The 22,038-nt window shown below is 44.4% G+C and overlaps 1 pseudogene; it reads left to right on the forward strand.

Moving 5' to 3' along the window:
• The first annotated feature begins 21,698 nt into the window (after positions 1 to 21,698).
• Positions 21,699 to 21,817, forward strand: LOC118604497 (annotated as a pseudogene).
• Positions 21,818 to 22,038: the final 221 nt, after the last annotated feature.

Raw genomic sequence — 22,038 nt, forward strand, 5'->3', positions numbered from 1 at the left:
ATTAAAGAAACTGAAGAAAACACAAAAAATGGCAAGATATTTCATGCTTATGGATAGGAATAAATATTGCTAAAATGCCCATACTATAAAAGTAATCTATGGATTCAATGCAATCCCTATCAAAATTCCAATGGCAATTTTTTTTTTTACAGAAAGAGAACAAATAATTCTAAAAATTGTATGAAACTACAAAAGACTCCAAACAGCCAAAGCAATCTTGAGAAAGAAAAACAAAGCTGGAGGCATCACACGTCCTGATTTCAAACTATAGTATAAAACTACAGTAATCAAAACAGTGTGATACTGGTAAAAAAAAACAAAAACAAAAACAAAAACAAAAACAAAAACAAAACAGATGCATAGAGCAATGAAACGGAATAGAGAGCTCAGAAATAAATCCACACCCATTTGGTCAACTTATGACAAAGAAGCCAAGAATACACAATTGGAACAGGACAGTCTCTTTAACAAATGGTGTCGGGAAAACTGGACAGCCACAAGCAAAACAATGAAACCTGACCATTATCTTACACTATATACAAACAGTGCAAAATAAAGACTTGAACGGAAGACCTGAAACCATAAAACTCCTAGAAGAAAACAGAGGTGGTAAGCTCCTTGGCATCAGTCTTGGCGATGGTATTTTACACTTGACACCAAAAGCAAAGGCAACAAAAACAAAAATAAACAAGTGGGATTACATCAAACTAATAAACTTCTGCATAAGGAAACCATCTAAAAAATGAAAAGCCGACCTACAGAATGGGAGAAAATAACTGCAAATCATATACCTGATAAGAGGTTAATACCCAAAACATATAAAGAAGTCATACAACTCAACAGCAAAAAAAAAAAAAAAAAAAAAAAAATCTGATTAAAAAATGGGCAGAGGATCTGAATAGACATTTTCCCAAACAAGACATACAGACAGGCAATGGGCCCATGAAAAGGGGCTTAACATCACTATTCGTCAGGCAACTCAAAGCCACAATGAGACAACACCTCACACCTGTTAGAATGGCTATCATCAAAAAGACAAGAAACAACAAGAGTTGGCACGGACGTGGAGAAAAGGGAACCCTTGTGCACTATTAGTGGGAATGTAAATTGGTGCAGCCACCATGGAAAGCAATGGAGAGGTTCCTCAAAAAAATACAACTACCATAGTAATTCTACTTCTAGATATTTATCCAAAAGAATTGAAACACAATCTTGAAGCGATTATCTGCACCCCTATGTTCATTGCAGCATTATTTACAATAGCCCAAAGGAGGAATAAGCCTAAATGTCCACCAACAGATGAATAAACAAACAAAATGTGTCACATACATGCAATAGAATATTATTTGGCCTTAAAGAAGAAAATTCTGTCATATGCTACAACATGGATGAACCTTGAGCATGTTACGTTAAGTGAAATAAGCCAGTCGCAAAACAAAAAGCATTGCATGCTTTCATTTATATGAGGTACGTAATCAAACTCATTGAAACAGGAAGTAGAATGCTGGTTGCCAGGGACTTGGGGGAGATGGGGAAAACAGAGTTGTTTAATGGTACAGAGTTTCAGTTTTGCAACAAGAAAAAGTCCCAGAGATCTGTTGCAGGACAATTACAACAACGTACATTTAGTTAATATTATGAAGTATTCTTATAAACTGTTAAGGATAAATTCGTTTTTATTTTTTTTTTACAAATTTTTTTAAAAGAGAGGGAGAACTAATCTCATTCTAAAAATATGTGATTCTATAATAGGACTCTAGGCACAATACAAGACAATCATATGTGTGCCTGATATAAATTATTTTTGGACTATCTATGGTTTTGAAATATCTAGGCCACTCTTCACCACCATGATGTGGATAAGAGGTGTCCAAGTGTTTCGGTGAGCCCACTTTTAGCTCTGGGACATTCTGTACATTGTATAACCTTTTTACAACTGAAAAATGTCTTCTCCCGTGTCATAAATGCACGTGCGCACAGCAGACATAGCAAAAACGGATGGCCTCACACAGAGAGGGTGGGAGGGAGCTAGTCACCCCTTATCACCACCTAAGGATGTCCTGGTGCTTGGCCCAGCATCTGCCACTGGATCCCTCCATGGATCCAGAACCCAGATGACTGCCACTCACCACATCCTGGCAGATCAGCTTCTTTTGTCTGTGAGGGGCCTGTTGGCAAACCCCACCCTTCTTAGATGAATTTACAGTACATCCTTAATGGGAGTGAAGACTCCTCTCTACCTTTTACTCTTTATTTTGTGAATTAAAATTTTTGTGAGTAGTGTTTTTTTAAAGCAAATTTCCCTCCACAATCACACTGGATGGTTTGTCAAAAGTTCCTGCAGAAAGATGACCACTGTTGTCATGGCTACTCTGCTATTCCCCTGTAAGGAAACTATTTTTTCACTTTACCACCTTTTTTTTAAAAAAAAAAAAAAAAAAAAAAAAAAAAAAAGGTGAGCAGCAGCTGTTTTGAGTTGGGGGTCATATGCTGCTTGAGAGCAATTTAAGACAGTTCCCACATGGGCCCTGTCCTGCTCCTCCCTAGTATCTCCAAGCAGGGGCTCAGAGTCCATTGTGGACGTTTGGACTCAGGCCTATGCCATGTGATACGAGGTCTGGAGCATCCTTTAATGGAGTTGTAATGTTCTTGACAGACTATCTATTAAAATACTTCTGTCCTCATTTGGAGGTTCCAGTCTGTGTTTGCACTGAGCCCCATCCAGCTAAACAGGGAAAGAAAACACTCGATCTGTTTACTGCAGGGTCCAGCCAGATATGGACCAACCTTTATTGTCAGTGGCACCGAATTCTGCACCATCTGCCCAGCCTGGAGACTCCAAATGGTTCCCCAAGGCCCTGAGCCTCATGCATGGGGTTTGGAACATGTCAATTTGGATGCAGCAAGTGCACCGCTGGCGACCTCCCAAGCCTGAAAACATTTATCAGAACATTTTTAAGTCCAAATTAACATCAGATGGTTTTAGCCACAGTGCCTCCATTTGTCATGCATTTTTTTGGAGCTAGAAAGGATCTTGGAGATCCTCTAGGTCAATACCCTCAAACTGCTGAGGAGGAAATGAGGTGGCAGGGGTGTGGGGGTAGGAGGGGCATGTACCAAGTTGAAGAGGGTCATCAAAGGACACCTGCTGTTGGTAACAGAGTCTGGGCCAGAACCCAGCCGGGCCTCCTGACTCCCTATGATTGTCTCTTGCCACTACTGCCCAGCAGAGTTTCCAGATAACCCAAACACGGACAAGACTCTGCCGGCAGCCCACAAACATTGGTCAATATTTGCTACGACAAAATTCCAGCAGAACCTAGAGATTTTGACATTTGTATTCATGTGGTTTGATGTGTTCAATTGGAAAAAAAGATGATTTTTTTACTTATCCATAAGCGACCTGTGTATTTAGCTCAGCCCAGTTGAGTGTTTTGTACTCCTACACCAGATTCATGCTGAATAAATGTTCCACAAACACCTAGCCCATTTCTTCTGTTTCTGAACCCCCATAAAGGACCCATGTGGCAAATGCCTTCTGGTCCCCCAAGGCAGGCTGACGGTGGTAGCCATTTAGAACTAGGATTTTCTGGCATTTGATTCTGGGGCTTTTCTTAATGGAGCCAGTGAACCAGAGTCAAAGGTCCTGGGTTTGAGTTTGGTTCTGCTCAATCTTGGCCTGGATACCTCAGAGAAGCTCAGTCCTAGCCTGACCTTTGGAAGCCAGGAGGGATCCGAGCTGTCAACTTCAACTCATGCCAACTGCCTACTTCCTAGGTTGGCATCCAAGCTCTGCCCTTCCACACCTAAGGGGTAACCAGCGATGGCACCATCTTCTGGGTCCCCTGCTGGTTCTCCTCTGCACACTCTTCCCCCACGACCCTATCTATGACGAACATCCCTAGTGCTGGGTTCTAGATTCTCTGTGCCCTGCACACCTCTTGGGACCCAGAACAACTAGACATCTCTAATGCTGAAGGCTCACCTGGCTGGGCTGGGGCGAAGTGCCCGGTGGTTCTGATTCTCTACATTTGTGTACATTCAGATCCCCATGCCGATGCCCCACCAGGATTGGGGTCTATTAAGCAGCTCTCTGGCTTCCCTCCCAGATTCAGCTAGGTCACCGTGCCCACCCCCCACCTCCTTCCCCGCCATTTCTTTCAACCTTTGGGCAGACCCAGGTCCAGAGTTAGCCTACCCTGCCTTACTGGTCAAGGGGGCCAGGCTGGACACAATTTAAAGAAGCGCTGTGCATATACAAATATGCCAGCCATGCATTATTTCTCTGCTTGTTGGCATGAGAGGTGTGCAGGACAGGGTGTGAAGAATTTGGCCCGCAGAAAACAAGGCAGCTGGATCTCAGAAGGTAAGTTGGATTCTTTATGAATGCCTTTAAAGTGATCTGGTTTTGAAAGGAAGTTGAAATGCACCCACTAAATGAGGAAGATGAAAATATGCTGAAGATATGATCATGGTGACAGGTCCATCCTGTCCCCAGGCTCCCAAGGAGTCAGTGAAACATGGAAACTCATCGGCCATAGGAGAAATATCAAAACAAGACTGAATTTCGAGGACCTATTTTTGAAGCATGTGTGTTTCTTGTTAAAAGTACTAAATCCGGCAATACAATGAATGGCCTTTGTTTCTATTTAAGTTTTGTTGATCAAAAATCCGGGTTCATAATTTGCCCCCTTGACAATTTCCAAAAAGCCTTCCTTACATAGCTCTCAAAACCGAATCTTGTCCGGGCCCATGTCCTAAGCTCTGGACTTCTGCTTTCTCCTGGAGCCCTGAGAAAGGTCACCCGGGGGGTGTAGTGGGAATAAGCCGACGACCCCGGGTGGAAAACAGAGCGGCCCCAGCAGTGGTAGAGGCCCCCAGAGGCCCAAGAGGACGCGGCTCCCAGTCTATTTGATGATGGGGCGGCCCACACAAAGTCGAAAGTGTGCTAGTCACAGAGGCTGACTGTGCTAAGTTGTGGAACAACCAGCTTCAGCTCTCCTTTTGACCTCTTGTCCTGTCCTGACCCCAATAATGTAGGATCTGTACAGTCAGTTCTGCAGCTACCCCACACGAGAATTCTTTACAAGTATGTTTCACTTGCAGATTTTCAAGATGCTTTTGTAAATCGTCTTCGGCTGGGTTCCCTAGAAGCGGCTTCATGTGCAAGTGATTTACAACGGAAGTGCCCCCATGAGAAAACAGCAGAAGGGATAAGATGTCCCAGCAGCCCAAAGGCCGTCCTCAAAGGAGGTCTCGAGTGGGAGCTTTCAGAAGCAAAGCACTCAAAAACTGGGGGACGAGCACACAGTACCAGTAAGAGGGCTCTGAGGAGGTCTGGGTGCAGCGGCGACAGTGTCTGCTACTCCCAAACAACTCAGGAATGCCTGAGGGATTAGACCCTCCGTTTACAGAATGGATAAGCCAAGGTAAGAGAAGTATATAGCCAAGGATAAACACTCAGTGTAGATAATAAGGCATGCAGAACTCACCTGGCTGTGCTCCGTCCTCCAGCTCTTCCCTCTCCGCCACATAAATGGATTCTTCTCGCTGTCCACGGAGCTTTCCCACCTTGCCAAGGTGATGAGCATCCAGGGAAGCAACATAATTTTGGATTCATTGATGTTGTTGATTCCACAGCTTCTTAGCCACCTAAATCAGAACAGAGAATCAGGATTTGGAAGCAGTTTCCTTCCTATTAATCTCGACGCCACTAGAAGACAGACTTCAGAATAAGATTTTTTTGGATAAACTAACTAGCCATTCTCCTAACCGCCTTGCATGGTCCTACCCACACCTGTGCTGTTCTGGTCTGTGTGACACGCTCCGTTCTACTCACATCCTCCTGGCAGTCAAGGCCCCCTTTAAGCCTCTCAGCAAGTTTTGCCAGATGCCCTGACTGTCCCGTGGGGTCTGACTGCCTTTGGACACTGGCTGTGCAGCCTTTTGGTGGTCTCTCATCCTTCCTACCTTTTCAATGGGCTGGCTTCTTTCTGCCCAAGGCAAAGATCTGTTTCTTGTTAGGGCAGATGCCACATCTTTGAATCCTCTGTGAAGTCCAGCATGATGGCTTCAGAAACAGTAGCTGTTCGAACAGCATGTGGTCACTTAATTTTGGAGACAGAAAAACAGAAGCATCACGAGCGACCTCCCCAGATAAATCCTGAGCTATCTACCAGCAATGCTTGGTTTGGAAAGGCTGCCTCTCGATTTTCCTCGTGCAAGCTGGAAAGGACTTAAATCTGAGATCTCAGTTCGAGACCACCCCTTTTAGGGCGGGCAAAGAAACTGACAAGCTCGGGAGTCATCCAGCCCACCTGAGCTAGTAACTGTGCTATCAGGCAAACTCACTTCACTTGCCTTTGTTTTCTTCTCTGTAAAATGGGCTTAATAAAAGCACCTGTTTCGTGGTGTTACAGGGATTGAGTTTCATGCATATAAAGAACTTTGAAGGGCATGGAGTAAGCACTTTATAGTTATTTATTATTATTATTATTATTATTATTATTATTATTATTATTATTATTACTGTTGTTTTTTCATAAGGGTCCAGAACAGTAAGGCGTTTCCGTAAATAAATCACGTTTAGAGAGACTGTGCTCACATATCACCTTTGTGGTGAGGCCATCCCTGACCACCCTACCTCGGTGGCAAACCCCCCTCTTCTCTAAACCCCTAGGCCCCTTCTTGGCTTGTCACCTTCTAACCTACTACACGAATTACTTATTTTGTTTATTATTTGTGCCCCTTTGTAGAGGGAAAGTAAGGGGAGGGTCCTGCCCACTCCATTCACTGCCATATCCCCAGTGTCTGGAACAGTGCCTGGCACACAGTAGGGGCACAGCAAACATTGACTGACTGGTAAAGTGGCAAGTTTGGGATTGCGTGTTGCCTTGGTGGCTGTGAGCAGCATCACTTACTGGCCTGGGTGATGACCTGGGGTGAGACTCTCACTGAACAGCCCTCCCTCTCTTAGCCCCCACTTTGAACACCCACAAGTACACGGTGACGCTTCAGCAGCAAATCACAGAAAAAGGCTCTACTGCTGCGTGCAGGTGCTTCATGAATTAGAAGGAAAAGTGGCTGGGCTGCCAGTCCGAGGCACACTCAATCCCCTGCTTGGCTGCTTTGTAGCTGTGTGACTTGGGATTCTCCTCCACTTGGGTGGGAGGGTCTCCAGGCCTCTAGTTACTTCCTTGGTCCCAGCTTCCAGGCTTCCTTACTTGCACAATCCAAGAGCACCGCGTTCTCCCTGGCCTTCCTTGTTACCCCTGATTGAACCAGCAAGGGCGGCTCTGGGTGCAGCTGCCCTCAATGCAGCCCTGGCCCGTGGAGAGGAAACATAGCCCCGGCCAGCTCTCCAGGGATGGGCCCTTGTGTGGCTGCAACACAGGGCCTGGCCACTTGCTGAACCCTTTGAAGCTGAGATCCTTGCTTGGGCGGGGCGGGTATCTGTGTGGGGTAGCTTTTTTTCTTATTGCCAAGAATTTCCGCTTCCAATGGCCTTCATCTTTCCCAGGAACTCCCTTCAGCTAAAAGAGAAAAGAAAAAGCAAACAAAAGACACCTCCCTGAACAGGGAGACTTTCTCTGTGAGTCCTTGATAAGAAAAACGTTCTGCCAATTGTGGCATCCTGTTCTGGCTACTCCTCTCCCTGGCAAGGCCCTTGGAGCTTCTCTGGGTGTGATTAAAGGCGGTGGAGCTGGGTAGCTTCAGAGTGGCTGCTACAAAGTCAGCGGTAGATGCACTTTTGGGACTCAAGGACATGAATTCAAGCTGTTAGCCAAGTGTGTAAAATTGCCCGGCTGAGCATGATTCACTTCTCTCAGTCTCTGTCTTTCTTCCATACTCACTTCTTTTTCTAAAGTTTTTATTTTTTCAAATGCAGTTGGCATACAATGTTATACTGATTTCAGGTGTGTAATATGGTGACTAGACATTTATGTAACTTACAAAATGATCAGTCAACAAGTCTAGTACCCGTTGGATACCATACATTCCCATCCCTATTTCTTCATAACAGTTTGCGCACGTTGCCTGCTACACATTTAAAAGATTAAAACAACCGTACCATCTTTTCTACTCTAAAATGCCTCTTCCGCTTTGGTAACAAAACCCGCAGGCACTGAACCACCAGAGACTGAATTCCGTTGCATGAGGATCTGCTGTGCAATATGGAAGCCACTTGCCTCCTGTGGCTGCTAAGCACTCGACGTGTGGCCATTCCAAACCAAAATGGGCTATAAGTATAAATATACACTGAATTACAAAGACTTAATATGGGCAAAAATGTAAAATAGCACAATAATATTTTTTGCTGTTGATTACATGGTAGAATGCTAATATTTGGGATATTTCTGGATTAAATAAAATGTATTACTAAAATTAATTTTTACTTTAATGACAACTAAAAAATTTAAAATTACTTACGTAGCTCATATTACATTCTATTGGATTGTGCTGATATACAACTTAGTTTTCTTAGAATTATTTTCTAAGTCTCTAAATTTAAACAAGGATGACCAGCATTTTGCCTGGCCCACCTTCCTTGGATAGTCAATCCGTTTTTCCCAGGTTGCAAGACCAGCAAGAGCAGTTGTTTACTTCTCACTGGTCATTCGTTCGAGGAGTCTTGAGAAGGGAGGTGAGTACAGGGCTTTCTTTGGTCTGTCAAAAGCCCCAACAGGAAGTAAGTTTTCATTTTTCTCTGCAGGCAAGCCATAGTAGTTTCTGTGGTGGGCGCCTTTGTTTCTTACTTTATCTCTTAGGAATACTCATTTCAGAATTGTCTTTGTAAAACCATCATTCTCCTAATTAACCAATTAACAGAAGGTATTTGGAAAGCAGCTGAGTCAGGGAGAGCTCTGGTAGGAAACGTCTAAGAATAAGTCATATCCTTATTGCTTTGTGCTGCCCTGACTTGAATCTCCTAAGAGAGGTTTCTGTGACAGGTACTAGGGAGACTGAGTGCCAGTTCCAGCGCTTTGCCTAGAAACTGCATGACTTTAAGAAGTCCACGTCCCTGGCTGCAATTTTGTCATCTATAATGTTGGCAGGTGGCTTCCAAAATTTCTTCTACCTTTTGTGCTGGATTTAAAATTCTAGACTTAAAAAAAAACTGGATTTTTCAGTATTGCATCTTGCTTACGACAAGCTTAATACTATGTCATAATTAAGATGCAATAATAAGAAAATGGAACTTTTTTGTAGTCGACTTTCCAATAATATGTAGGAGTTTTCTGACTATCTTGTAAAGATTTTTCTTAAGTTTGGGGTTATCAAAGCTAAGCAGTAGAAGGTCTTGTAGCACATACCTGATTATTTCATAATAAAAAACAAAACTGTTATGTGCAGTCACCACAGGGTAGCGGTTCAGTCATGTCTATCAAGAACTGCAAAGTTCATTTCCATGAGCCTCTAGTTCCCCATCATCAAGAAACTATCAGAAATCCAAACAAAGATTTATATAGAGAGTTAATAAGCCAGGCTACCTAATATATAATAATAATAATAATAATAATAATAATAATAATAGGAAAAATTCAGATGTCCAGTAACAGGTAAGATAGAGTAAATCCATATAATAGAATGTTGAATATTGTTACAGCACTAAAAATTGCTTTAAACAGCTATTTCACAGCATGAGAAAGTGTTCCTGATACCTATCTTTTAAACTGGAAGAAAATTCTTCAAAACTCTAACAGTAATTTTCCCCAAATAGTGGCATTTATGAGTGATTTTTATTTTCATAGTCATACTTTTCTATGTATTTTCCAAATTCTTCCATAATTCCGATTAATAATCAGAAAAATGATGACTTCTAAAAAGAAACTCATTACACTTTTCTAATCCCTACAGTGTTGCAGGCTTTATTTGGTTCTATGGTGGATTCATAGCTGAACTGGAGAATCTGGCAATCTCCTTGCTTTAGAAAAGGACATAGCAGTACCCCAAAAAAAGAGTTGGTTAATCACTGAATGAAGAATTGGAGAGAAAAAATAAATCATGAAGGCTTAATTTTTAAAATTCATGTTTAAATTTCAAATGAATGGTACAGAAAACAATTGTGGAGTTGAGAGGAAGAATAATTACAGTGGACTTCGATTGAAAAGAAAGTCTTTGTGGAGGACACCTGTATCAGTTCTTGAGGACTGCCATCGCAAAGTGCCACAGATTGTGTGACTTAAAGAACAGATATTTATTTCCTCGCACTTCTGGAGGCTAGAAGTCCACAGTCAAGGTGTCGGCAGGTTTGCTTCCTCCCGAGGCCTCTCTCTTTGGCTTGCACAAGCATCCTTCTTGCTGTGTCCTCACGTGGTCTTCCTCTGTGTGTGAGCATCCCTGGTATCTTGGTATCTCTCTGTGTGTCCAAAATCTTCTCTTTTTGTAAGGAAACTATGCGTATTGGATAAGGGCCTCATTTTAACTTAATCATCTCTTTAAAGACCCTATCTTTGAATACCATCTCATTCTGAGATATGGGGGGGTTAGGGTTTCAACGTGTGAATTCGGAGGAGACAAAATTCAGCCCAAAACAATACCCATTCCAGTGATTCCACAGACCTAAAATCTCTTAAGTCATCCCAATTGATCCTCGTGGAGGAGCAGGGCAGGGTGTTAATTCTCTGGCACTTCCTGCCGCCATCCCATCACCCCCAACTACACCTGACTGCCTGAAGGCATAAGTGCCAAGTACCTGGATCTGAGACGCCAGTCAAAGACTTTTAAATGGATCCAAGGGGCTCTTCAGGGAGTTTTTGGAGAAGTAATGTACCAAGGTGGAAGAGTCAGAATGCAACAAATCCTTTCATCCCTGGCTAAGAAAGTGAACTCGATCCTGTAGCTAATGAACTATCATTAGACAGAATCGATGTAATATTTGCAAACTTCCTTGTTTCTTATTTGTTTTGTTTTTGAATTCTGGAGGCTAAAAATGACGATTCTAGGTGAGACTACAGAGGTGCTGCTTATTAATACAGAGCCTTTAAATAAAGATAATCTTGGCAAACCAGTCTTGGGGTTGAAAGAAAAGATAGCCTTTGTACCATCAAATAAAACTATCACGGAATTGAATAAACAGCAGCCTGCTTCGCTGTGCTTACACAGCCAAAGCAAAAAGTCAGGTCAATTATCCAGATACTCCTGTTTTATTTATGGAGCTTTTAGCTCTAGCAGAGGTGGACTACCTAGTCTTATTTCTTTTTAGAAAATAATTAAATTCTGAGCCATCTAAACACTAGAGGTAAAATGGATATTTCTTCCAGAATTTTCTTTTTTGAGCTCCTGTATTGTCCAGGCCGTCCGATTCTTTCTTAACCTTTGACTTCCTCTGCCACCCTCATGAGTTGCCAAGTTCCCCACCAGAAGATCCCTAGAGGAAGGCAGTTACAAGAAAACTGTCAACCGACTGTGATGGAGCTCCATTTTCTCATTGAAATGGAGATTTAAGGTCAGGGAACCAAACAAAACCCAAACAGAACAAACTCATCAAAATGCAGGCCCCTAAATTGAGACTAACACAGCTTACTCTTAATTTAAAAGAGACGGAACAGAATGCCACTGGCTTCCCAGAAAACATGGCACTTTTCCCTACTGGAGCAAAATAGATTTAATTTCCCTTCTATTTTAAGGCTTGGCCCATATAGTTTGTCTCTATTCTCATTGTCCTTGTACCTTGTCTCTCTCACCGACTTCTAATGTTTTTATCTTTGTAAGCCATCTCACATCCTCTTTGGAAGAAGACACACATGTGGACACACTCGTCCCAGCAAATAATATTTGAAGGCCCTCATTGATCATGCAACTGCTCAAGCTTTTTTCTTCTTCCCATTTTGTTTCCTGAAAGCCTGGAGTGTGAGAAAGGAAACGGCTCAGTCTCGACCATCTACATTCTCATGCGTGTGTTGGCAAATGTGGAATACAGAGCACTTCCGGCAGAGGGCCCTTTATCCGTGTCCAAGAAAGTTACCATGTGTTACGGACTGAACATTTCTGTTCCTCCTTCTCCAAATTTATATATCGAAGCCCTACCCCACGCCCCTCCAATATGATGGTATTTGGAGGTGGGGCTTTTGGGAGGAAATCAGATTTAATGAGGTCATCAGGGTGGGGCCCATGATAGGATCAGTGCCCTTATAAACAGAGGAAGGGACACTAGAGCATCCTTTCTCCGCCATGTGAGGACACAGTACGAAATTGGCCATTTGCAAACTAAGAAGAGGGCCCATGCCAAGGACTGAATATGCCAGCACCCTGAACTTAGATTTCCCAGCCTCCAGGATTGAGAGAAATAAATGTGCTGCTTAATCCATTTGGTCCGTGGTATTTTGTTATAGCTGCCTGAGCTCAGACACCGTAGTTGCACCAGCCGACCCTTGCAGGTCTTGCCTCCATCAGGTCTTGCCTCCACGGCCCCGGCAAGTCATGTGCATGGACCACAGCCAGTTCTGATAGGTTTTCATCAGTTCCTTGTTGACTGCTTGTGACTGGTGCAGCCCTTTTGAGCCCTGCAGGTCCCAGAGCCTTCACCATGTCATTTTTCCCCCTTAGACAAACAGGCACCACCAATCCTTACACATCCGAAGCTCACACCAGCATGTCTTGCATTCACAGGAAGTAAAATTTTCCTCTTGTGTGTTTTTGGGAGCTGGCCTTTTCTCTGACTGCTAATCTTGCATTTTCCATCAAGCTTCACCATGTGCCATCTCTCTAAATTTATGGCTAATTTACTCTTTTTCTATCTCGCTCAATGAAAACCAGTCACAATAAATTACACATTGCGTTTTTCAGCCCGGGCAGACATTCCAGTTGACGACAATATGTTAATTACAGAAGTTGGCACTGTTCATTCAAGTGAAGATTGATAAGACCTAATTGCCTGAATGGGGGGGGGGTGCATTCTAAAACCTGTGCCACTGCCAAAATCTCCACTGCCTACTAAGCACACTGGTCATGTTTCTTTGGCGAGCACGGTGGAGTGGCGTTAAAATAATTATTCTGAAACTAATCTATATGAAACCTACATGAAGTCACATGATGTTTAGATTGCGATCAAAACGCAACTTTTCCCGTCTTCATCTCTTTGAATATTTATCTAGTGAGGGTAACTTTCGCCTGCAGCTGGGTGGAAACTCCTGCAGCGGCTCAGGATGTCCGCACCCCACAGTCCCTTAGAGGCCCAAACGCAGACAGGGTTTGGTAAACAGAATGTCCTCTCTTCCTCCCCAGCGTGGAATTACTTCGAGTTGGGAAGCCTGGTACAGTGACAGTCATGATTGTTCTGATCACTATTCTCTTTCCACTCACTTGTCAGGTGGGGGGTCAAATAAGGAGCAGGAGAGAAGAGATGCAGAGGCAGAAAAGCTGGGTCCTGCTCTTGGGCCTGGCAGTGTTCAGGCTGATGCTCTTGCAGGTCCTTGCTGGCCCCACACCCCAGTGGATACATCCCTGTTGCCCGTCTTCATCAGGACACCTTGACCTCCTCCGGGTTACACCTGCAGTTTCCCCTGCTGGTCCCTAAGGACTCATTCCACTGTATCGGACCCCTTTTATTTCATTTTTGTTCTGGCTTTGGATCTAAAAGTTGCGGTCAAGTTCCTAGGGTCACATCCTTCAGGGAGGGAGCCACGTCTACCCAAGAGTCCAGCGGTTCTCAGTCAGGCGACATCCCCACCCCTCACCCCAGGAAGCACAGGGAGATGTGTGAGGACCTTTCAAAGTATTCTGAAACATCGGGTTGGGGGATTTCTCCTAACATTTAGTGCCTGGGAGCAGAGTTGCTAAATGTCCTGAATGAGTGAAACACTCCTACACGCTGCCCCAAATGTCCATAGAGACCCTCTCCTGGAGAAACTAAAGTGTGAGAGTCCCATCCTAACAAACTGAGGTATTCTAGAGACCCCTTTCTGCTCAGCGAGAGCCTCTGTTGAGACTGAGTCACCAGGCTGAGCATGACTTACTGAGCATCCCCCATTTCCCACCTGGATCCCTTTGCCCAGATCATACGCACCTTGAGGGCAGATGCCATTTCTGACTCTAAAATGACACCATGGACGTAGTAGGTTCTAATAAGTTCTATTGAATGTCGTGAACTAAATTGCATTCCACCATGTCATGGGAATATGAACAAGCACCCAAACGTACGAAATCTGAGAAATAAAGGAAAAAGCCCTGACTGGACAGAAAAAAAAAAAAATACTGTATGGGAAGTGTGGTCACTGTCTCTTAGAAAGGCTGTTTACTATCCTTTCCCCAGTGGCTTTTATTTACTGGCCTAGCCAAGATTCAGTAAATACCCACAAACCAATCTCTGGCCCTTATACTGATCAAGTAATGAATGAAAGCTATGGTGAGCGAGAGCAATGAATAAGAGGTGCTTTGGGGAAAAGGCAGAAGAAGTTGACATCCTAGAAAGTGAAAGGGGAAACTGGAAGGGAGAGACAAGAGGGAAGGGAGGGGCAAGTATGTGGGCAGAGCCCTGGCCAGGAAGAGTTTGGAAAGCGAGAGGAGAAGGCTCCTGGCTTTTCCAACTCCCCCCACCTCCATCCAAAGCTGCCTGGACCACCTGTCACATTGGGTTCTGGAACAAATTCAACATAAAGAACTAAATTACTAAAAGTAGAATTTCAGATGACAGGCTGCTATAGAGTGAATGTTTGTGTCCCTCCAAAATGTATGTGTTGAAACCTAATTTCTGTCGTGATGGTATTTGGTGGTAGAGGCTTTAGGCGGCCTCATCCTAAATTAAAAGGATGCAGCCCTCATAAATGGGATCACGGCCTCTATGAAAGCAACTCCAAAGAGTTCCCTTGTCCTTTCTGCCATGCGAGGACACACCAAGAAGACAGCCGTCTATGAACCAGGAAGTGGGCCTTTGCCAGGTTCCAACTCTGCCAACGCCTTGATCATGGACGTCCCAGCTTCCAGAACAGTGGGAAATAAATGTGTGTCATGTATAATCCATCCAGTCTATGGTATTCCATTAGAGCAGCCCAAAGGGACTCAGACACAGCTGTAGTCTGGTGAGGGAGACAATGCAACAGCCTTGTAGATATAAGCACAAAGCAACTGGGTAAATCTCTGTGTGTCTCCTAGAGCCTGTGGGCTTCAGATCTAAAACTCTTTTCCTTGTGGGTGCACCCTAGAAAGAATTCATCTACCGAAGCAGAGGTCAATTGGCAGAGCGCACTTTTCGGTAATGTGATCTGCTATCCCTTGCCCCCCGTTCTCTGTTGGAGCAGAGCTGCCGTGATCAGCCCCCACTGCCCAGACAACGTTCTGAAGGGAACTAGAAAAATCAGATTGGCTTGTGGGCGCTGCCTAAGACTCCAGGCGAGCCCTTGGAATGCCAGGCCCTTCATGGCCCTGGATATAGAGACCTACATCAGGTTCCAGAAGCAGAACCCAAGAAGGAATCTGAGGCATGTGATTTACAGAGGGAGTATATTTCAGTAAAATGCCTATGGGAGTGAGAGAAGGAGGCAGAGAAAGGGCGGATGTCAGGTAAAGGTGAGCTGTGACCCACAACACAAGGGCCACGTTTCTAGATGGCAGTCACATGGTCCCCTGCAGTGCTGGGGCTAGCCTCCCAGGCACGGTGCTTGGTGATAAAAGCTCTGACCTGGTAAAAGGATGTGGCTGGTTCTTTCTGGAGGAACACAACATCTGCATGACTCATGTATGCAAACCACCCACATGCTAGAAATCTGAAGTGGTTGCCCCTAGAAACAGAAATAAACTATGATCCAATTAGGAAGAGATTTCCTTAGCAAAGAGACAGCTGCAGCAAAGAACGTTCCAGTTTGAGAACGGAGGCCGAGGTTGGAGGTAACTAATAATTTACACAAGGGGAACACAGCTATTACCTGCCACATGATAAAAATACGGACACACCCCTTTTTAAGAGAGAGGGGAGAAAAATAACTCAGTACACAAGTTTACTGTCTGTAAAACCCAACATCAAAAAATTTCCTCTAATAAGGATCAGGACCAGGCGGGCATTTAAATATTTAGCGTCTTCTTCCGAGATATAATTATCATTCTGCTTTGTACATCTGTGTTTGCTGTACCCTCCGAATGGAACAGGATGCCATTTCACTGATTTGGCAGATTTATCCACCTGGTTTTTGAGCAGTTGGTCATTTTTCAGCCTGGTGGCGAATGCCTTCCGCCACCCCCTTCAGCCAACTGGCAGGCCCTCCCATTGCTCTCAAGTCCAACAGAAAAGCTCAAAAAGAACCCAGCAGGGGATGGTTGGTTTTTCCATTGGTTGCCTGCTTTCTGATCCTTCCAGGACACGCAATGGCCAATCCATTGTGACTTTAGATGGGCAGCTCAGGAGCCCAGAAAAGACAGATGCCTGAATGCCATATCCTGAGGGAAAACATCTGCTTGTTGAAAAAGTGGGTGGGTCACAGTGAGCTGTGGAACGACAGAGCTGGGTTGAACCAGCTGGGAGGCCTCCCCACACAAAACAGAGCCAGCTGGCAGGAAGGCACAGCCACTGTCATCTGATGGAGCTTGAACCTGACCTTCTAATCCAACGAGTCACCTCATCTGGGTTTTCCCTTGGTTTTCTGCAGGATATACAATCATCAAGGTGGCACCGATTTCAAGGAAATAACTTCCCTGTTTCTTTATGGCTGAGTATTATGTCAACTAATGGTTGGCTCAGCCTAGAAATTTCAAATTGACCAGACTGTGCCCTTTGGAATGAGGTGCACCCTTTGACCTCCTCCAGCTGGTGTACAGATGTGCCTTAGTCCTAAGGAATCAGACTCTGTGGATGAGTTTCCAGCACTGGGGGCCAGCCAAGAAGAGTCTAGACCCCTTAATGATGTGAACAAATGAGCCTTCTCCCTTGCCAAAGTTCACTGCCAACTCTGTCCCAGGGTCCCAGTAACGCCACCCACGCCCCTGCTCCACCCTCTGAAGTAGGGATGTGAGTCATAAAGTATTGGGACTGGCAGGGCTGCTGATATCATCCAGTATGGGGGGCGGCGGGGCGGGAGGGAGGGGGAGATGGAATTCAGACTTGCTTTTGCTTAGCAGTCTGCAAACAAAAGTAAAGTGAAACGTGGGGCAGTTCAGGTTAGTGTAGAGGGGAGACCGGACTCCCTGCTGGCTCCCCCACCCCCATCCATAGGCCCCGGGGGAGCACCACGGAACCCCCTGAAATCCCCAGACTCATTTGGAAACCACTGAATAGTGTAACTCTTTGTGCACATGAAAAATATTCAGGCCTAACCAGGAAAGTTGGGCTGAAGTTCCTCCAGGGTCTCCAAGCAGATAGCCTGTCCCACGGCTCGCAAAGTCTCCTGTGGGCCACGTCCCTTCCCGGGTCAACCCCTCTCCCTGGTCACTGCTCAGCACTAAGTGGCCGACTTGGCTTGTATTGTTCTCAGACTAAGTTCCCTGCTGCGTCAGCCCCACTCACCCAAGGCCCCTGCACGGTGCCCTGGCCGCTGGCCTCCCTCGTGTGTATCTTGAGTGGCAGGCACCCAGGCTGGGGCAGCCGCTGTTGGCCTTGTTAAGGCAGAGGATGAACATGACTTCCTTTGTTTGATGTTGCTAAGTTATTAGAAAAAAATTAGACCGCAGGCTCCGCGGTGAGGTTTGAGGTATGACTAGGCAGCACCATCCCCCCGTGGGGCCGGAGCCAGGGCTGCGGCTGGGTGTTGAGGACCAGCGGCGCATGTGAGAAAAAATCAGGGAAATGACAAGAGAATGACGTTACCCTTCTGACTGAACTCTGCCCGCCTCCCCTGAAGGGCATTTCTGAGCCCCAGACATGACCCAGGCCGCCCACGCCCGAGTCTCCCCTTTTCTCCGCGTCACGTGCTCCACCTTCCTTCCTGCCGTCTTGGTCACTCACGGCCTTCGCACGGCCGTTCGTTCCCCCTCCTTGATTCTCTCGCTCATTCTCTCTGTGTCACTGCCCTTTCCTGTCGGCTCTCTCTTCTCTTCTGCTTCCATCTCTCCCTCTCTCTCTTCGCCCTTGGTTGCGTTCACGAAACACATACATGCACACAGACAACCTGCAATACACACATGCACACGTAGATAGTCCCACACATTTATATCCGCACAGAGCCACACACTCACATGTACATGGAAATACACACACACACACACACACACACACACACACACACATACACACACTTGGCACACCTCCCTCTCTCGGCCACGCTAAGTAACCTCAAAAGACTAGCTTGGTACCCACAGGCTTGTTGACATCTGTTTGTATCGGGAGTGATTAGTAACCATAGGTATGTCTCAGTTAATTAAATAGGTCTGAGGCTCAGGGCCTTAAGCTGGGACCCTCACATGTAAAATGGGTTCCAGCCACATCACCCCCTGGAAAGGAGCCTCCTATGCCAGTCATGTGAGCAGGTGGTGACGTCAGCAGCCAGACTGCTAAGAAACGGGATGACTCCTTTGCCTTTTGAAGATAGTCGTGGTTGGAGTTTGGAGGCCTGTCTTGGTTTAGATTTTCTGACACTGGGTTTAGAAAGGAAGCATTATTTTGAGGAGGGAGATCATAACCACACTGGTTTGTTCGACTGGTAATTCCAGTCTTATTTAAAGGGCTGCTCAAGAGAGATGTAGGCTTCGCTACTTAAGTCAAAAGCAAGTTGGTAGATTCACTTGATCAAGGAACAGAGGGATTCTGAGGGATTCTGAGTTTTTGCGGTGGCCCTGCTACAGGTCCACGCCTTGACATTATTGCTAGATAACTTCTAGTGGCCTCAGTCACCTATTACTCACCATGCCATCAGCCCAATACGGATGACACTACCAACCAAAAAATTTGTGCAGAAAATTATTTAGCAGAGTTGAAAGGTAACAAACTCATGATTTAGGATACCCTATTGGATGGCAGTTAGGGCCTAGCGACTGTGGTAACTGAGCCGAAAATCAGGAAGGATAATCCGACAAGGATAAGGAAAGTAAGACAGAATCTTTAAAATTGGGATCATTCCAGAAAAACTGCAACATATGGTAGTTTTCCAATACTTAGTCACCCGCAAGGGCAATAATGCTATAGTACTGGATAATAATTAATGTTCAAAATAACAAATGCCCCCACGCATCACGAAAATGTTAAATAAAGTTTAATATATTCTGTTTAAGTAGAAAGAAATAAATGTGTGTGTGTGTGTGTGTGTATACATATCTGTGTATATATGAAGGAATATATATGGATATATATGATTTATAAAGAACTTAATCTTTCTAAAAATTAAAATGTTAAATGTGTAACTTTAAATGTTAAAATTTAAACTTCCTAAAAGTTAAAAATGTTCATCTTGCAAAATGTTTAAAATAAAAAATGTCGTGCGTCTTAAACGAGTAAATCGTCAGCTATTTGGAAAAACACAGTTATCACCATGGCATATTTTATAAGAGTCCCAGGGGACAGAGATTTCCCCAGACATGATTTATAAGCAATTTTCAAGCACCGAGTCATTATGAAGAATTGGTGACTTTCATATCTTTTGAGGGCATGCCAATTTCGCCTTGGATAGTATATTAGTTGTCTGATGCTGCTTGAAAAAATTACAACAAACTAAGTCATCTGAAACAACATTCACTTATCTTACAGTTATGTAGGCGAGAAGTCCAAAACAGGTCATAGCGAATTCAAGGTGTTGGCAGGACTGTGTTCCTTTTTGCAGACTCTAGCACAGAAACCACGTCCATGCCTTTTCCAGCTTCTAGAAGCCGCCTACATGCCTCGGCTCATGGCCTCCATTCTCTATCTTCAAAGCCAGCAATGGCAGATTGAGTCCTTCCCACATGGCAGCAATCTGACCCTTTCCTTCCACAGTCCCCTCTCATTCTCTCCACCAACAAACAAACAAAAAGATTCTCAATTTTTAAGGATTCACATGATTAGCTTAGACTCCTTGGATAATCCAGAAAAATCTCCCTACCTCAACGTCTTCAACCTTGATCGCACATGAAAGTCCCTTATGGCTTGACCCATAATACAGTCACAGATTCTGGGGATTCAAGGTGGATATGGCTGAAGGGCAGATAGAGGCCAGGATTCTAGACTTGGAATTAACAGAGGTCATTTCGGGCTTCAGAAATGTCAGCAAACTGTTGCATGACTAGAGTGAGGCCTAGAATTGCTCTGAACTTTTGCTTTCTCCCCTGGCAGCTAAAGAAAATAGGAGGGTTTCTCTACTTCATTTACCACGTCAGACAGCAATCTGAGGCTATCACATTCCTGAAGCATAATATGAAATCGTGGGATGAGGCTGCTTACGGTGTGCGGGGGGAAATGGCACAGAGAGAAGCCAGTGCATGTCAGAGAATGACATAAACAACCAGCTTCTGCTACAATGGCTACCTGATCGATAGGTCGTGTTTGACATCTTCGGGCAAGGTTGTAGAGTGAACTGGTTTGCATTTGGGAGACTTGGGCTCTAGCACAGTGACAATAATAAAATGACGATGAGGGGTGAAAAGTAAGATGTGTGAAACCCTTGAATCTCTGGAATCTCTAGATCATATATAATTTAGTGAAGGCATCAAGCACACGCGTAACTCAGATGCATGGCAGAATGAAGTAGGAGCTGCAGCTTCTGGAGGAACGGGGAGCTACAGGGCTCATGGCTGTGGTCACAAAGGAACAGTTTTGGGGGCAGGTCAGACAAATTGAGGACATCTCCTAAACTTGACTAATTTTCCTCTAATCGTCTATATTGTTTCTATCTTGATCCAATTTAATCTTGTTTTTAAAAATGTAATGCAGTTGTACAGATCTTTTAGAACCCTGAAACAATGGAGAGTAGATGTGATACTTTTTTCGTTTGTTTTTTAAATAACGTAGAAAGAAGTTTGTGAAATGCCTTTTGTCTTCGTTCCCACTTGGGGCCATGATGAACTTGCTCTCGGCTCCTCAGGGATAAGGAGGCAATGGTGAAGCCCCGGTTTTTATTTGGTGTTGGCAAACAGGACTACTACCCAATCGCCAGACGTTTACTACATCCTAGCAAGCTGCTTATTCACCATGTCAGAATAGGATTTTCAACATGGAGTTATTGTGGGGGTTTTGTTTTTGTTTTGACACATTCAAACTGATGTAATGATGCAAAAGTAAAGGCACAGTGAACGGTCTGAGGGATGGAAGGCGAGTGGGAGAAGAAGAGGGACAAAACGGGAGAGGATGGGAATATCAAAATTCTACCATACAGGAAACCAAGAGATGATAAGCGCGGTTAATGGCGCGCGCGCGCGCGCACACACACACACACACACACACACATACACACACACACACAGAAAAAAAAACACCCAAAAACAAAAACAAACAAACAAAACAAAACAAACAAACAAACAAGAATCTAAGTATTCCTTTGAAGTTTCGGAGATGACCAGTGGAGAAACTGAGGTAGAGTATTTGGCAGGGAGGAAGAAGAGCGGGGGAGGAGGTAGCGATGCCAGGGGCAGAGTGGACGGTAGATGAGGACCATGTATGGGAATCAAATCCACATCTCCCAGGGCAGGAAGTCAACAGACAATACCTAAAGTTGATAAAATGAGAAATCGCGGTATAAGCATTTTAGTTAAAGACAGGGAAATAACCACCCAAAACATAAAAACGGAAGTGAGGATGTGCAGTAAGCTCTGGGAAGTAGGACTGGGGTTGGAGCGGGTTGAGCAGAGGTCAGTTAATATTCACTCTAGTCTATGGCCATGCCACCCTGAACGTGCCTCATCTCATCTGATCTCGGAAGCTAAGCAGGGTCGGGCCTGGTTAGTACTTGAATGGGAGACCACCTAGGAAGTCCAGGTGCTGTAAGTGTAAAAAAAAAAAAAAAAAAATTCACTCTAAGAACCTTTCTTCTCTAATTGATTTTCTAAAAACTAATGTGTTTATGTTATCTGATGGGAAAAATGTTAAGCAAATTAATGTCATGAAGAGTACCCCTTTTATTTTTACAGTATTCCGCTCTTTCAGAGAGGTTTAATTATTTTTAAGAAAAATGTACCATAATTATAAATAATAGCTATATATGTACAGTA

The sequence above is a fragment of the Rousettus aegyptiacus genome, unplaced genomic scaffold (genome assembly GCF_014176215.1).
Source record: "Rousettus aegyptiacus isolate mRouAeg1 unplaced genomic scaffold, mRouAeg1.p scaffold_m13_p_6, whole genome shotgun sequence".
Classification (NCBI taxonomy): Eukaryota; Metazoa; Chordata; class Mammalia; order Chiroptera; family Pteropodidae; genus Rousettus; species Rousettus aegyptiacus.